Genomic DNA, 14,962 nt, shown 5'->3' with positions numbered 1-14,962 from the left:
AAACCGCATCTTCCCATCAACATACTATTAATCAATGTCATGTCAATTGATGCCATGAGGTTGTAAATGGCTGTTGACGGCATGTCGGGGCCTTTAATTGTTTAGGATGATGCTTAGCTGGACTTACCTTCAGACCAGAGATGGTCTCACCAAGAAATCATTGAACCCACTAGGATAATAAGACACTGGACTTTATGCTTGGTAAATATTTCCAATGAAAGACCTTCAACTGAATTTGAACTGTGGTAATACAACAAGGTGGAGAAATCCACCATGGGGAGAGGGTTCGGGGAGGGGAGGGGGGAATCCCAGTGCCCATAACACTGTGTCACATAATGCAATACAATTAATAAAATTAAAAAAAAAAAAAAAACTTAAACAAAATGGTTTGGGCGCCACCTTGTGGTGGCACGTTAGAAAGCAGGCCGAGTGGCCCATTCTACCAACTGGTCAACCGCTCCATGGGGAGTTAGGTAAAAACTTAAATAAAATAAAATGGTTTGGGCGCCGCCTTGTGGTAGCATGTTAGAAAGCAGGCCGAGTGGCCCGTTCCACCAACTGGTCAACCGCTCCATGGGAATTAGGTTAAAAACTCAAATAAAATGGTTTGGGCGCCGCCTTGTGGTGGCATGTTAGAAAGCAGGCCGAGTGGCCTGTTCCACCAACTGGTCAACCGCTCCATGGGAATTAGGTTAAAAACTCAAATAAAATGGTTTGGGCGCCACCTTGTGGTGACATGTTAGAAAGCAGGCCGAGTGGCCTGTTCCACCAACTGGTCAACCGCTCCATGGGAATTAGGTTAAAAACTCAAATAAAATGGTTTGGGCGCCACCTTGTGGTGGCATGTTAGAAAGCAGGCCGAGTGGCCTGTTCTACCAACTGGTCAACCGCTCCATGGGGAGTTAGGTAAAAACTTAAATAAAATAAAATAGTTTGGGCGCCGCCTTGTGGTAGCATGTTAGAAAGCAGGCCGAGTGGCCCGTTCCACCAACTGGTCAACCGCTCCATGGGAATTAGGTTAAAAACTCAAATAAAATGGTTTGGGCGCCGCCTTATGGTAACATGTTAGAAAGCAGGCCGAGTGGCCTGTTCCACCAACTGGTCAACCGCTCCATGGGAATTAGGTTAAAAACTCAAATAAAATGGTTTGGGCGCCGCCTTGTGGTGGCATGTTAGAAAGCAGGCCGAGTGGCCCGTTCCACCAACTGGTCAACCGCTCCATGGGGAGTTAGGAGAGACTTACCATTTTCATGAAGTCCTGACAAACTTCCAGGAACTGCCAAAAAAAAAAAAAAATCTAAGGCGTTTTGAATCCTGGACATCAGTATGCCGACAGACTCTGTGTGTGTATGAGAGATCTATGGATCATTTCTATGAATGATCAAACACGGGTGTCAATAAGTTGACTGAGACTCCCTTCAAAAGTATATGTGTTCATTTAGAAACCTAAACTAAAAGGGCCAGCATATCAGGCTGAGCCACAGCTTGCAATGCCAGCATCTCTGTTAATGTGACTGGGAAGCAGTGGAAGGTGGTCCACACACCTGAACCTCTGCCACCTGCTTGGGATGCAGTGGAAGGTGGTCCACGCACCTGAACCTCTGCCACCTGCTTGGGATGCAGTGGAAGGTGGTCCACGCACCTGAACCTCTGCCACCTGCTTGGGATGCAGTGGAAGGTGGTCCACGCACCTGAACCTCTGCCACCTGCTTGGGATGCAGTGGAAGGTGGTCCACGCACCTGAACCTCTGCCACCTGCTTGAGATGCAGTGGAAGATGGTCCACGCACCTGAACCTCTGCCACCTGCTTGGGATGCCAGAGTTGAACTCCTGGCTGCTGGATTCATTCTGGCCCAGCTCTAGCTGTTGTGGTCACCACAGAGACCCAGCAGATGGAAGATCTTTGTCCTTCTCAATTGCTCGGTCTCAAACAAATCTTTAAAATAAAAATGGAGATGAACAATTAACACTTTTACACAAAGTGTTCTTACAAGGCCCAAATTTAAAGTTAATATTTAATCTTTTAAAAAATCAATCCAAAAGTTCAAATTTAGAAGACCTTAACTAAATATACAGATATTTTATACTTATTAAATATATCCTTAAGTCATTTTTATGAAATGAGAATGTTAAATTTAAAAAGTGGGATAAAATTGGTTGCTATTTTTGACCTAAAATATTTTATTGGGGAGGTTTTTGTGTATATGATTGAGAATTTGAACAGCAAAGCTGTTATTAGACGCTACTATGAGTGATAAAATCATGTGGTGTCTCGTATTTTAATTCTATTTAAAATTCCCAAATTTGATGTGATGAGCAGGCGGTGCTAAGATGTGAGTGAAAACTCCTGATGTAATACATGAAGGCTATAACATTAACAGTTAAGTTCTCTTCACTCTCCATCAAGACCACTCCCACATAAGGCAACCTGCGCACCCAAGGTCAAGCAGAGAAAATAATTGACAAACGAGACAACCTGGAGGAAAAACACCTTCCAGAGGTTTGAGAACGACTGTAACATCACAGCGACGGACTTTCTTCCTGTTGGAAGTAGACGGAACAAAATACGACAATTGAGGTTTTTTTAAGTTATAGTTAAGTTTCAGCATCTCTTTCAAAAATTCATACAAACATGGAAGCTAAGAACACCTGCCAGCCTGACTGAAGTTTCTTGTTTTTGACAACCTGTTTATTTTTTATTTTGATATATATTTTTGGTTCAGAGACTTGAAGAAAAACATGATGATTCCTTTAAGATAAGAAAAAAAAAAAAAACAAAAAAAAAAACCAGTCCTGATGAGGCTCATGCTGTAATAAACCCTTGGAGCTGGTTTAGCTCATGTGTACTCCTCAAAGGTCAAAAGCAACAATTCAAAGAGTGTGTGTGAATGCAGGTTCTGGGTTTTCAAAACGAATGATCAAATAATTCGGTTAAGTAAATTTAGTTTTTGCAGAGATTCGCCACCTAATTCCTGCTTCCTTGCTGTCTGAATTTTCCCTAGAGCTCTGATCATAATCATGGAAACAGCAATGCAGACACAACCGCTGGCAGTCCGATCATCCCAGTGCCAGCCACCGTGAACAGTTCTCGAACAGCCCGGAAGGAGCAGTCGCTGTGTGGGGATTTTGCCGCTGGGGAGACGGCAGGACAAACCAACATGCTCCAGTCAGTGTATTTAAGTGGTTTAAAAACTCCAAGCATTTTTCAACTGACAGAAAGGCTGAAACTTTGCTCAGCATATCACATGAGCGCACCGCCTCAGGGAGGCGAATGTCTTGGGGGAGCAGTTTGTCACCTCTCACCATGTTTATGAGGCAGAGCAACGGCAAGGGAGTGTCAACCACACCGTAAATTTGGCAATATAATACATCGAATATCTGATATGATTACCACAGTGCAAAAATTTTCCAAGTTGAAATCAACTCTGGCTTTATTTACTCATCAGCATTCCAATCTAATGAAATAATAAACTTGGCCCATCAACACATAATCCATTTCTTTCATCATAGTAACATTTTTCATGCAAGTAACAGTTTTAATGTCATAATGTAACTGCTGTAAGTTAAATTGATTCAATTTAATTAACAAGCATTTATTTCGCGCCTACCTGTGCACAGCACTGTCCTAGGCATACAAAAGGATGAGAAGATACGGTCCCTGCTCAAAGGGAGCTTACAACCTGTGTAGGAAAGACGACGCGTGCATACAAGAACCACTGAAAATCACATGGAGATAAACATAACTAACGACCTACGCACTCAAGGCAGCCTGTCGTGAAGGCTCCGTGATGGAGAAGCGATGCTATCGGGAAAAGACGATCAGCAAGAGGACTGACAGAATCGTGAGGTCAGAAAGGAGAAACCACAGGAGGGTGACACACATCAGCATGGCCGGTGCAGGGACTGGCAGGGGGACTGGTGTGGCTCCAGAGAGGGGCGGAGTGGAGGCATGCTGCCCAGGCTGGTGAGGGCAAGTGGGCATGGCTGCTCGCGGTCAGGGCTGATGTTCATTTTACAATATTCTTTCAACTCACCGAGACACAAAAGCCCACAAACAGAAGTGTGTTTTCTAGCCTTGACAACAAAGCAACGAAAACTTGTAGAATGCTGAGAGAGTAAGCCCAGGGAAACGGTCACTGAAATTCGAACAGACACACTGTGGGGCAGCAGTCACTTCTGGCATTGGTTCTCTTCCTTACTTGAATTGATGAAGAGCTGGGTTGGTTCAGAGTCAAGAAGCTCGTGAAGGCAGGAGACATCCCCACTCTGCACTCGCTTAGCGACTCAATTCCTTCTCAGGCCAAATCCAGGCTGCATGTATATTTGTGGGAACAGGAGGAAAAAATATATTTATATATATATATATGTTTCTGCTCTCGTAAAAGTAGGTGAGTTCCTTATTTTCTGAGCTTAGACGGAAAAACAGGAAGGTAAAGTCACGCGTAGCTCAAGACAAGGCTGAAGAAATGGGCTTTAGCAAACAAGCATTGTTTTGAAAATTAACCCCCATCCTAGCCTACATAGCTGGGTCACACCAGCAATTTACTGCATTAAAGCAGGGGGGCAGAGCAGGGCAAAAAGCAGTGGCGCAGGAACAGATCTGTAATTGAGAAGAGGTGGAGACCCCTGGTTCACGTGGGACTGATGATGCTTTTATGCAAGAACATGACCTTGATAATCCGTCTGGGGTAGAACAAGGGGTTGTTTCTTCAACAGAAAGAAACCGTCCAGATATCTGTGCGAGTTACTGGCCACCACCAGCTGCGGCTGTTAAAAAAGAGAGAAAGCGCTGATCCAACAAAGGCACATTGAACTCGGTTCCTGCTTAGCTGTCTAAGGGGAGGCTGTCTGAAATGTGGATCTTCCAAAAGTGCCCTACTCTGCTTTAATACTCACCACTTTTCTATTCAAAATGTTTCTATATTTACTTAATAAAATTCTGATAAATTGCAATTACAGGAGAATCAAAGTCTTGCTTTTTTGCAATGCTTACTCACAACTGCAAATGTAATGAACATGGAGATGTATCATTTTCAGATCTTTCCAAAGCCAAGAGGTCCTCGTTGTCCAATAACTACTCAGGGCATAGTTACTGTGAGACTGCACACAGCTCGGGGAAAGTCAGCTAATGGCATGCTAGAACATTGCACCATTATTTCATTAAGGGAACAGTAAGTCTCAACTAGAATTCTTAGCTTAGAATCCAGAACTTTGCACCTACCACTTTAAGCACGAATTTGGTGCTGTCCTGTTACACAAAAGCGCTGCTGGGATGTGTGTTGTATGCTGTTCTAGTTCCCCATCTGCAAAGTCTAAATGAACCTACGCAGCACCCACTACTGTAACCCCTTCTTAGACTTCAAGTCTACAGTCATCACTTCTCAGATAAGGGCTATGGGCTGGACACAATTAGAAAAAGAGATCTAGTTACTGCTTCTCTTGGTGAAGGACTCGTGAAGGTTTGTCTAGGCCACGGAAGTAAGACGCTGGAATGACCTCTTGCCTTCTCCCAAACATGACAGTTACAGAACTGAAGACACGGAAGTGGGAATAAACTCTTAAGAAAGTGACACTGAGAGAGGACAAGCAGTGACTGTTAAACTAACATCTATTTTAACAGAAATTTTACGTTCATAGTTGAGAAGCAGCACAGTTCACAGGAGAGCTCCACAAAGCTCAGACTTTTGCAGCACCCGGCACCCCCAGACATGAACATTAAGGGGATGACTGTCTCTGTCTTAGGCAGCAAGTTCAGGTTTACGAGTGGAGAAGTCGTACCTCCCGCCCCTATGTAATTCTTCCCCCATGGACTCAAGCGATGCTGGCCAGTCGTCACCTGGACGATGATGGGGAGGGCGCACTAACCCTCCCCTCCCGCGCTCCCGGAAAGGCCCGTGACGAAGAGGGCTCTGTCTGTGTCGGCCCTGCACTTCCTGACTCTGGAGGCTGGCCTTCCAAGGACCACTTGCGTTCTTGTTTCCCGTGGAAATGATCTCCTGATTACCACAGAGGATTGGTTCCAATACTCTTCAGGCACAAAAATTCACAGATACGCATATCCCTACCACAAAATGGCACTTTTTAAGTATAGCCTACACACACACATTAGACCATCTCTGGATTGCTCACACTGCCTAATGCGATGCACATGGTAGGTAAACAGCTGCCAGGATGTACTGTTTAAGGGATAATGATGTTATTTTAAAATTTGCACATGATTATTCCTAATGTGATTTTATATAAAAGAAAAATCATGTTTTTGATTGGCAGTTGATTGGATCTTTGGATGCAAAACATGCATATTACAGCTAGGGAGGGCCAAGTTTACTTTATAATTCAGCAGGCTTAGAAAAAGCACAGCTAATGGATTAGAGGAGGCTCCTGGCAGCCACTGTGATGAGCTCAGAGAGACACACCCCTGGGATCTTCCCATTGTCTCCATCCAAGTGTAAAAATAGTCAAAATGTGCAAGGGCGAGTCTGCCTTTGTGTCTGCAATGTGACTTTGGGGTGTTCTCTTCATTTTCTACCAGTATTCAAGGTTAATTTTTTTAAAAAGCTACTGTTAAATTTACATTCCTAAGTTTTTTTTCTTTCTCCCCTTTTAAAATTCCTCGTAAAACAACCCATCTCCCTGAATATAAAGCGAAGACTTGAAACACGGGCCATGGGACTGTGGACGGAATTGCCCACTTCAGGCAGACCGCCCGCTATCGAACCCTCCATTTGGAGGAACAAAGCAAAGCGGGGAGCACGGCGGCAGCTGAGAAATGAAGCTCGCGCCCTCAGCGCCTCTCACCTGCGCGGGCGGCCGCCATCTTCTTGTTCCGCATCTTGTTCTCCAGCGCTTGCTACACCGGAAGAGACGGGAGCAGCAGTCAGAACTCCTCCCTTCTCCTCCTTGACACTAAGTAAGACGACGTTTCTGTGAAACGCATTCTTACCATTTTCATCTTCTTTTTGAGATCCAGGTTTGCTGCCTTCTGGCCCTTGGCAGTAGCATTGAGATAATAGATGGTCAAACTAAATGTAGAAAAATAATAATAAAATAAAAAAAAAATAATAAAGCAAAATGCATGCCATCTTTCAGCTCCTCGAGATTCTTCGTAAACTGACGGTGACTAAATCCTTCGATGAGCGCGCAAGGGGGTGCCACCTGTACTGTGTAGGTAGCAGTGAGGGTTCGGCTCAGGACTGCCCAGTGACAAGGACGAGTCCAGGAGGGTCCCAAGCTCCGTCCTCCAGGCTGCACCACTCAATACTGGCTTCCTCTTGGAAACACACTGACATCATATTAAGTTGTAATTAAAAACAACTTGTTAATTTAACAGCAATGGTATCCAAGAGAGGAAAATGTATTGATGCTACATGTCAAAAGAGGAAAGCCACATTCTACCCTAAATTCCCTCCTTTGGCCTTTAACTGGGAACAGAATCCTCACAGGCGTAGTAGATTAATATGGATTTTTTCCATAAAATATATTGTTTCCATTTCCATTTCTCCTTGTCTTTATAAAAGAATATGCTTCCAGAAAAAGCAAATTGCAACCTAGCAATTCTGCTAAAAGCAGCACTCTCATCTTAGGGGAAAAAATGAACAAAGAAAAAGAAATGCTCTTTAAAAATGAAAGTGACACTGCTGTTTGTGGCAAATAGTTGGGTACTGAACACATCTCCTCTACTCTCCACCGTGCCAGATAATATCTTTTATATCTTTTATGGGCCATCTGGAGTTAGCAACCCAATTATTGATACACTTTAACTGGGTTGTCTCTTATATCAGTGGAGGGAGTTTGGAATTACAGACATGCAAGCAGGTATCTAAGGATTATCTGCCACACACGCACACACACACACAGGTGTTCGATAAATGTGTGTGTGTGCTGCAAGGATTTGCCTAGAACTTTCCCTTGATTTGGGCGGCAAAGTCGAAGACCTCAGAAGTCATTTCCGTTTGTGGATTCTGATCTTATCAACACTGGTTCCCTGCCTTGCCATAACTCATTTCCTCATTTCCAAAGGGATCCAAGTGCCTGCGGAGAACTAACCGAGCTCTACTCAAATGCTGCAAAACCATCGAGGCTCATTCTGGAAGAACCACTGGGGAAATTCAAAATGTCTCTTAATTAAAGGTAATAAAAAGCCAAGCCAACCGTATGCGCCCTATAAAAGAAAAAATGAGGCCTCCGGGTGTGAAAAAAAACCATAAAATCAGTAATAAACTGAAATTTGGACTTTAAATCAGAAGCTCAGAGCTAACACTGGCCCCTCCTGGGTCTCAGCTTGCCTTGCAGGGTGTCCCAACAAGGGGCAGGCCTACGACTTCCAACTCCAGCCCAGCCCCCAGGCTGGTTAGTTTGGTCCATGAACTCAGAACGCTTTTCACATCCTTAAGTGGTTATGTGAGTATTCACTAAGATCCTCAGTGACATCTTGGCCTAAAACATCTGCTGTCTGGTCCATCCGTGACTACCAGCTTGGAGCCCATCCGATGTCTCCACTGAACCAGAACTCAAGTATGTGTAAAAAAAAAAAAAAAAATCGGTGAGACTGAGAAGGCAGGACTTGAAGTCCGTTTCTCCAATGCCAGCGTCGGCTCCCGGCCTACACCTGCGGCAGACTGCTCACTGTTTAGACAGTGGCATTTGAATCAAGCTGCTCCTCTGCTTACAAACGGGCATCCCTCAGCAAAGAACACCATCACAAAAGCTAGGACGTTTCTACTGTGTGTGCATGTTCTGAACAGGATCTCACTTATGCCACTAAAATGGCCCTGACTCGCAGAGATGCTCAGATATCCGAGACATGCTCTTAGAAGCCACTGCTGTCATGAACGTGTAGAGTACGGAAATCACTTTGATGGCCATCTGGCGAGACACGCTGCACTCGCTCGACAGGTCGTTTCCCAACACACCCAGAGATGTCGTTATCAGATTCTTTAGGTCGCCTCACCATCAAGGGTCTCTAATTTATAAGAGCGATCTGTCTTGCTGTTGATTTTTCCCATCAGCTTTTCTGCATAGAAGACATCCCGGGTTAAGGAAGTGAACATTGGATTCCCTGCCAATGGATTTAACTCCCAGCACTGCCTTTTTAGTGTCTCACGTAGCAGGAAAACTCACTTCCCACCTGCCCTTTCTTAGTTTATAAAATCTATAATGTTGCGTATGACGCCTGCCCCCTCTCTTAGGAGACTTGAGATCGTGGTCACAACCAAGATGACGGTAACAACTTGGTCGGATTCTCAGCTCATTTACTCCAACCCACTGGGAGATGGCGCCCTGGGGATTCCTCCCTTCGCCTTTATCCAAACAATCCCGCCCTTCCCATCAATGCTGTTCCTGAAGTGTCTCTCAGGTGGATTCATCCCTGCCCTTCTTGATTGATGGTGCAGGAGGCACTTTGGGGTTTAAAGGAAGAACTGAGGCACTTTTCTTGGCTTTTCCATAGTAGTATGTATTTTTATTTTAGAGGCAAGTGTATATGGGTTGACCAAGACTCCGAAGCCAATAAAAGTTCTATGGGAACAAAACCTCCTGCCAATATTATTCTCAACCAAGCTTAGTAGCAGTGTTCACCAGAAATCTGTAAGTGAAATGATATTAAATCAATAATCTTGAACCAAGAAACTCAGTGAAAAACATTGATCACCGCTATGAAATCCCTCTATCAATCTAAAAATGCAAATTTCAGTTTCCCAGTAATATAGGCATCCTAAGAATACATAATTAACAACCAGATACCACTTTAGAGCTAAATCATTAAAAGCATGTAAACTAAAATTTAAACCTTCACAATTCCATGGAAGCATACAACATTTTGACACAATAAAATTTTACTCCATTTTGCATTTGACAATAATCTTAATATAATTCAATAGTCTGGTCAACTGTCTCCACAAAACAGGAGATAGATCCGTTGGCATTCTTGAGGCCTCGTAAGAATACCAAGGGAAGCCCTAGGATTTGAAACCTTTGAATACTTAAATGCTTTTTTAAAGGTAGCTGAAAATATCTGAAAGATTTGTTGTTGAAGTTAGCATGACACATTATACATTACAATTGGTTATTGATGTGAGAACATCACTCAAATATCTTTAAAGCAAATACAAAACCTTGACACATTAAAGGCAGTGAGAGATTTGATAACTAGCCAAAAGCACAAGAATTACATTAATACATGCAAACACTTTGTAGACGATATCACATTAATTTAACTTATAGCTTGAAATAATCTAACAGTGTGTTACAGTTCAATTCTATACCAAAATTACGATAAAATTTCACTCCTTTTTTTTTTTTAAATGTCTCCCCAAAAAACCTTCAAGATTTACAAAAGCCCAGTCTTTTCTTTGAATTCCAAGTTCCCAAAAGTTGTAATGGATAAAACATTCCAAAAGACATGCAGTTACAACCTGGGTACATTAACACAAAAACAGCAAACTTTCACCTTATATAATGCCGTCACCCAAATACTCCTTAAAGCAAGAACATCACTTTGTTAATTTTAAACAATAAGAACTTAATGAGACAGAGAACATAACTTAATGTAAAAACTTGTACTTAAAAATTGGCATACATGATTAAGCAATGCTGTGTAGAAAAAGTGCTATATGAATAACATGCATTCACCACAATTGATTGGAATTTCAGCCTCCAGGATTTACTTGCTGGCTGTTTTAAGTTTGAAGCTTCTCTGCAGGCACAAATTGAATAGGAAGTTCCTGTTTTGTAAACCTCTGGATGCTTGGGACCTGGGAATGGCTTCTCCAGGAGTCTTCTTGCCACAAGCGTCTGCCACCACGATCAAACTTAGATTTACATTCTTTTTTCCAGTGCCGGCCTCTTTGGCACTTAGGACATATTCCTGGGGAGTGACTGTTAAAAGTATCAACATGGTATCTTTGAGTTGTAGGAAGCATCCGGCAATTTTTTCTCAGGTGTCCTCGCTTGCCACAGTTAAAACATTTAGCATTCATTTGCTTTTGAATGGCAAAGGTTTCAAGTGCTACTAGGCGGGCACGGTGTTTAAATGTGCCTATGTTGCGACAGGCTTTGAGGTAACCAAAAATATCTTCCTTTTCTTTTATAGGACGAATAACAGTCTGGCAGTCCTCGTTTGCATTCTCAAAAGCCAGTTGCTTTAATAACAATTTCCTAGTGCCTTCTCCTCTAACTTGTTTTTCTATGGAGTCTGTCAAATGCCTTACAAAATCAGCATAAGATTCTCTGGCTCCTTGAATGACTTTTGTATAACTGCCTGTAAATTCAGACCCAGCTTCAATTTTCTCCCATGCCCACAATGCTACGTCTCGTATATGAATGAACGCAGCTTGAGGTAGCAGTATCTGCTGCTCTGTAGTAACCCACTGTCCATCTCCGACTAACATATCATAAGTCAATTGCCTCCCTCCAGGGAGTTGGCGACCTGATGCTCCTAACGATCGCAATTTTTCCTTAGCCATATCGCTTCTCCACATTTTCCATTGTAAATATTGAGAAGGAGAAAGTCCTATTTTTGCTATTACTTCAAAATCATAAGGAATCCAGTTTGCTGCCTGGCTCCAGCCATTTAAATATTCCCACACGTATGAGGAAGTAGGTCCGTAGGACACGCAAGCCTTTTTAAAAGCTGTGATGGCATCAACGTCTAAGCTTTCATAAGTAGGTTGATGGTTTTCTTGACTAAGTATGATTGGAAAAAGCAATCGGAGTTCATGAGGTCTCCGGGGAACATCAGACATTTGGAAACGTCTTTGATCAGATTTAAGAGTGAGATGGCATGGGCTGGTATTTAACTCTTCCATTATCCTACCCTTGTTTACCTCACTAGAGAAATCCTGTGGTTTAACACTACAAATTTTCTTCTTTTTCTTAGTTCTCATTTCATTTTCAGTCACATTCTGGTAACGTCTTTCATTAGGAGAATCTCTCCTGAGTTTTCTTTTCCTAATTTCCACATCTGCAGCATAAGGCCTTTCTCTTTTAGCTGCATTACAGTGGCATATCCTCACAGGAGGGTCTCTCACACATTCTTTTTCATCTTCTTCATCTGTAGTATAAGCCATTTCTTTCCTAGCCACGTTAAGGTGGCGTCTCCCGTTAGGGAAATCTCTCACAGGCTGCTCTTTGCCATCCTCCTCATCTGTACTATGAGGGGCTTCTTTTTTAGAACTATTACAGTAGCCTTTCCTGTTAGGTGGACCTCTTAAGAGTCCTCTTTCTCTTTCTTCCTTGTCCATATTATGAAACACTTCTTTTTTAGCTATATTTTGGGAGGTCTCCTCTTAAAGGAGTTTCCTGCACATTCCCCTTCTAAAATTATAATAACAGCTCTAATTAAAGCTGATATAATCCAAAAACTAACTTGATTATCTTCTATCCTTCCGGCCTTTTCACCATTTTTCTGAGTAAAATTCTTAAGTCCAGTTTCTAGTGTCCATTCATCTGGAGACCAGCGATTATATTCACCAATAAGCTCTAAATAAGAACGCAGTTGCTGCCTAGTTACCTTTGCTCCACTTTTCACTAAAAAATTCTGCATAAGAGAGATAAATGACTGTGCTCTACAGTGCTTCTGGCCCATTGTCCCACTCACCACTTTCTGTGGGGGTCTCCGCTGCACTTTCTCTTCTTCTTTCAAGTCCCTGTTCAGGCGCCACTTGTCGCTGTCCCGCAGCGACGGACTTGGTGCACGGAGCCGATAATAACACGCGTGGACCCTGACTGATGGTCAAAGCCGAAGTTTATTAGGGGCCTCACACTTTATACTCTGAAAGTCCATATTGGGTAGGGGAGGAAGTATCGAGCTCATAAACAAAACCATCAACTGTTTTCGCACTCTAGATTAGAATTCCTTTAGTCTTTACATCACGCCAGGTGTTCTCATTTACATGCTCTTTACTCAACCCGTGGGAACTATCTCCCAACAGGTATGCAAGAGATAGCCATTTTGTCGTTTTCATGCAAATACTGCCCAATGAACTGTAAACCTGTGCTCGCTGGCCTTCCAGGCTCCAATGTCCTCCTACACTCCAGGAATTTGGCAAGCCCCATGGTATAATGATGGGACCATGGAGAGCTGTCTTTATGTCTCTGACAAAGATGGTTCTCAGATTTTTCCAGGGAGTCCAGTCTCAACAGCATGCCAAGTTTGGATAATTAAGGCCAGGTAAGGTTGAAGGATTTGAGCAACACACAGAGAGTTTGTTCAAAAACCAAAGCTATGCTTGTAACGAGGACCATGGCACAGTACTGTATTGGGCATGAAGCCCCAGAATAAAGCAGCTCAGTTGAGACTGCTTCTGGGTTGCGGTGTTCTTAGTTAAGAGTGACACATTTCTAAGACACATAGTTCCCAATTGAACTGGAGGTGATGATTCAATTTTTAAACTCAAAAATGATCTCTGCTCTGTCAAATCATCTTAACCTGACAGGGTTTATAATGAGAGTTTTTTCTTCTAGCAAAGATAAGACAGTCTTTTGCACATCATAAGAAACAAGTCTGATAGGCAAACGGCCCTATGAAAAAGCTGTAATATAAGGACCACATTTTTTAACTTGACCTTCCTAAAGCATGCTTCATTTTTTTACACAACTGAATTTGGTAAGATATTTTTTACAAAATAGCCATAAATTGCATTGTAAGTCTATTTAGTAAGAATAATAAAGCAAAATCAATTTTTTAGAAATGTCTTGTTAATTTATTTTATTTAACAAATGGTAATGTGATTCTTCATATTTCACAGTTAGAGCCTGGTATCACAAGTTATAAAAATATGAGTCTTCAAATAAACCTGCTGGCCAGAACATACCATTTGGTGAAGATGCACTCTGTCAGAGGAGAGAGACCCTCTGAACATCAGGATTTAAAATACGGGAAAAAAGTAAACTCGAATGTTGAGTTACACACAGATTTTGTTCTCCCCTTAGATGAGGCTATGGTACATGACCCTGAGGTTTCAAACAGTGATGCACCATCCAGCTGGCTTACCAGATCATGCCTTGGTTGAAGATCAGCGCCAGGACATTGCCACTGATGTCAAATTCCGTGTAGGAAGGCTAAAGGAGACACAGATGTTCATCGGGTTAGCATCGCAAACGAGGACACTGAAACTCCAGTGGCTCTGCCCAGACATGAGCAGGCTCTCAACTGCTCTCCTTCAGCAACAGCCAAAATCAGCATGATAAAGAAGAAGGCCTCCTGCAGGCACAGCAAGACTCATCAGAAACGCTGACATCCAACTCGGTCAAAGTATGGCCAGGCACTACCTAATACACTGGTGGGGAAAACAAAAACCGCAACAGCCTTTCAGCAAACCAATCCCATTGCGCATATTAAAAGCGTCCGTGACACCACGCTCTAAGTCGGCTTCCAGGATATTGTGGTGCTGATACGGTCATCTCCGAAGCCGGACATCTTTATCAAGAAATAATGACGTCATCTACGTGTCCAACGCTGGCCCAGTGAGAGCAGCACATCTACCCTACGACTACAGGGCAGCCAACTGTGAGCACCTAAAAATATCTACACACACGGATGGAAAAATGCTGTGATCAAACTGTACATCCTTTTTAAATCAACTCTACATGATTGTCGCTGTCCTGCAGCGACGGACTTGGTGCACGGAGCCGATAATAACACGCGTGGACCCTGACTGATGGTCAAAGCCGAAGTTTATTAGGGGCCTCACACTTTATACTCTGAAAGTCCATATTGGGTAGGGGAGGAAGTATCGAGCTCATAAACAAAACCATCAACTGTTTTCGCACTCTAGATTAGAATTCCTTTAGTCTTTACATCACGCCAGGTGTTCTCATTTACATGCTCTTTACTCAACCCGTGGGAACTATCTCCCAACAGGTATGCAAGAGATAGCCATTTTGTCGTTTTCATGCAAATACTGCCCAATGAACTGTAAACCTGTGCTCGCTGGCCTTCCAGGCTCACAATGTCCTAATACAC

General features: G+C 42.9%; 1 long non-coding RNA gene across 1 annotated transcript; it reads right to left on the bottom strand.

Annotated features, from left to right (window-relative positions):
- Positions 1 to 4,614: 4,614 nt before the first annotated feature.
- Positions 4,615 to 7,022, bottom strand: LOC121161866. Its single transcript, XR_005884734.1, has 3 exons — positions 6,944 to 7,022; positions 6,799 to 6,850; positions 4,615 to 4,767 (listed from the first exon to the last, which is right to left on the bottom strand). It is a non-coding gene; the product is annotated as an uncharacterized LOC121161866 (long non-coding RNA).
- Positions 7,023 to 14,962: the final 7,940 nt, after the last annotated feature.

Source organism: Ochotona curzoniae, unplaced genomic scaffold (genome assembly GCF_017591425.1).
Source record: "Ochotona curzoniae isolate NIBS_2020 unplaced genomic scaffold, NIBS_Ocur_1.0 contig_49, whole genome shotgun sequence".
Lineage (NCBI taxonomy): Eukaryota > Metazoa > Chordata > Mammalia > Lagomorpha > Ochotonidae > Ochotona > Ochotona curzoniae.
This window is presented reverse-complemented; position numbering and strand designations above follow the sequence as displayed.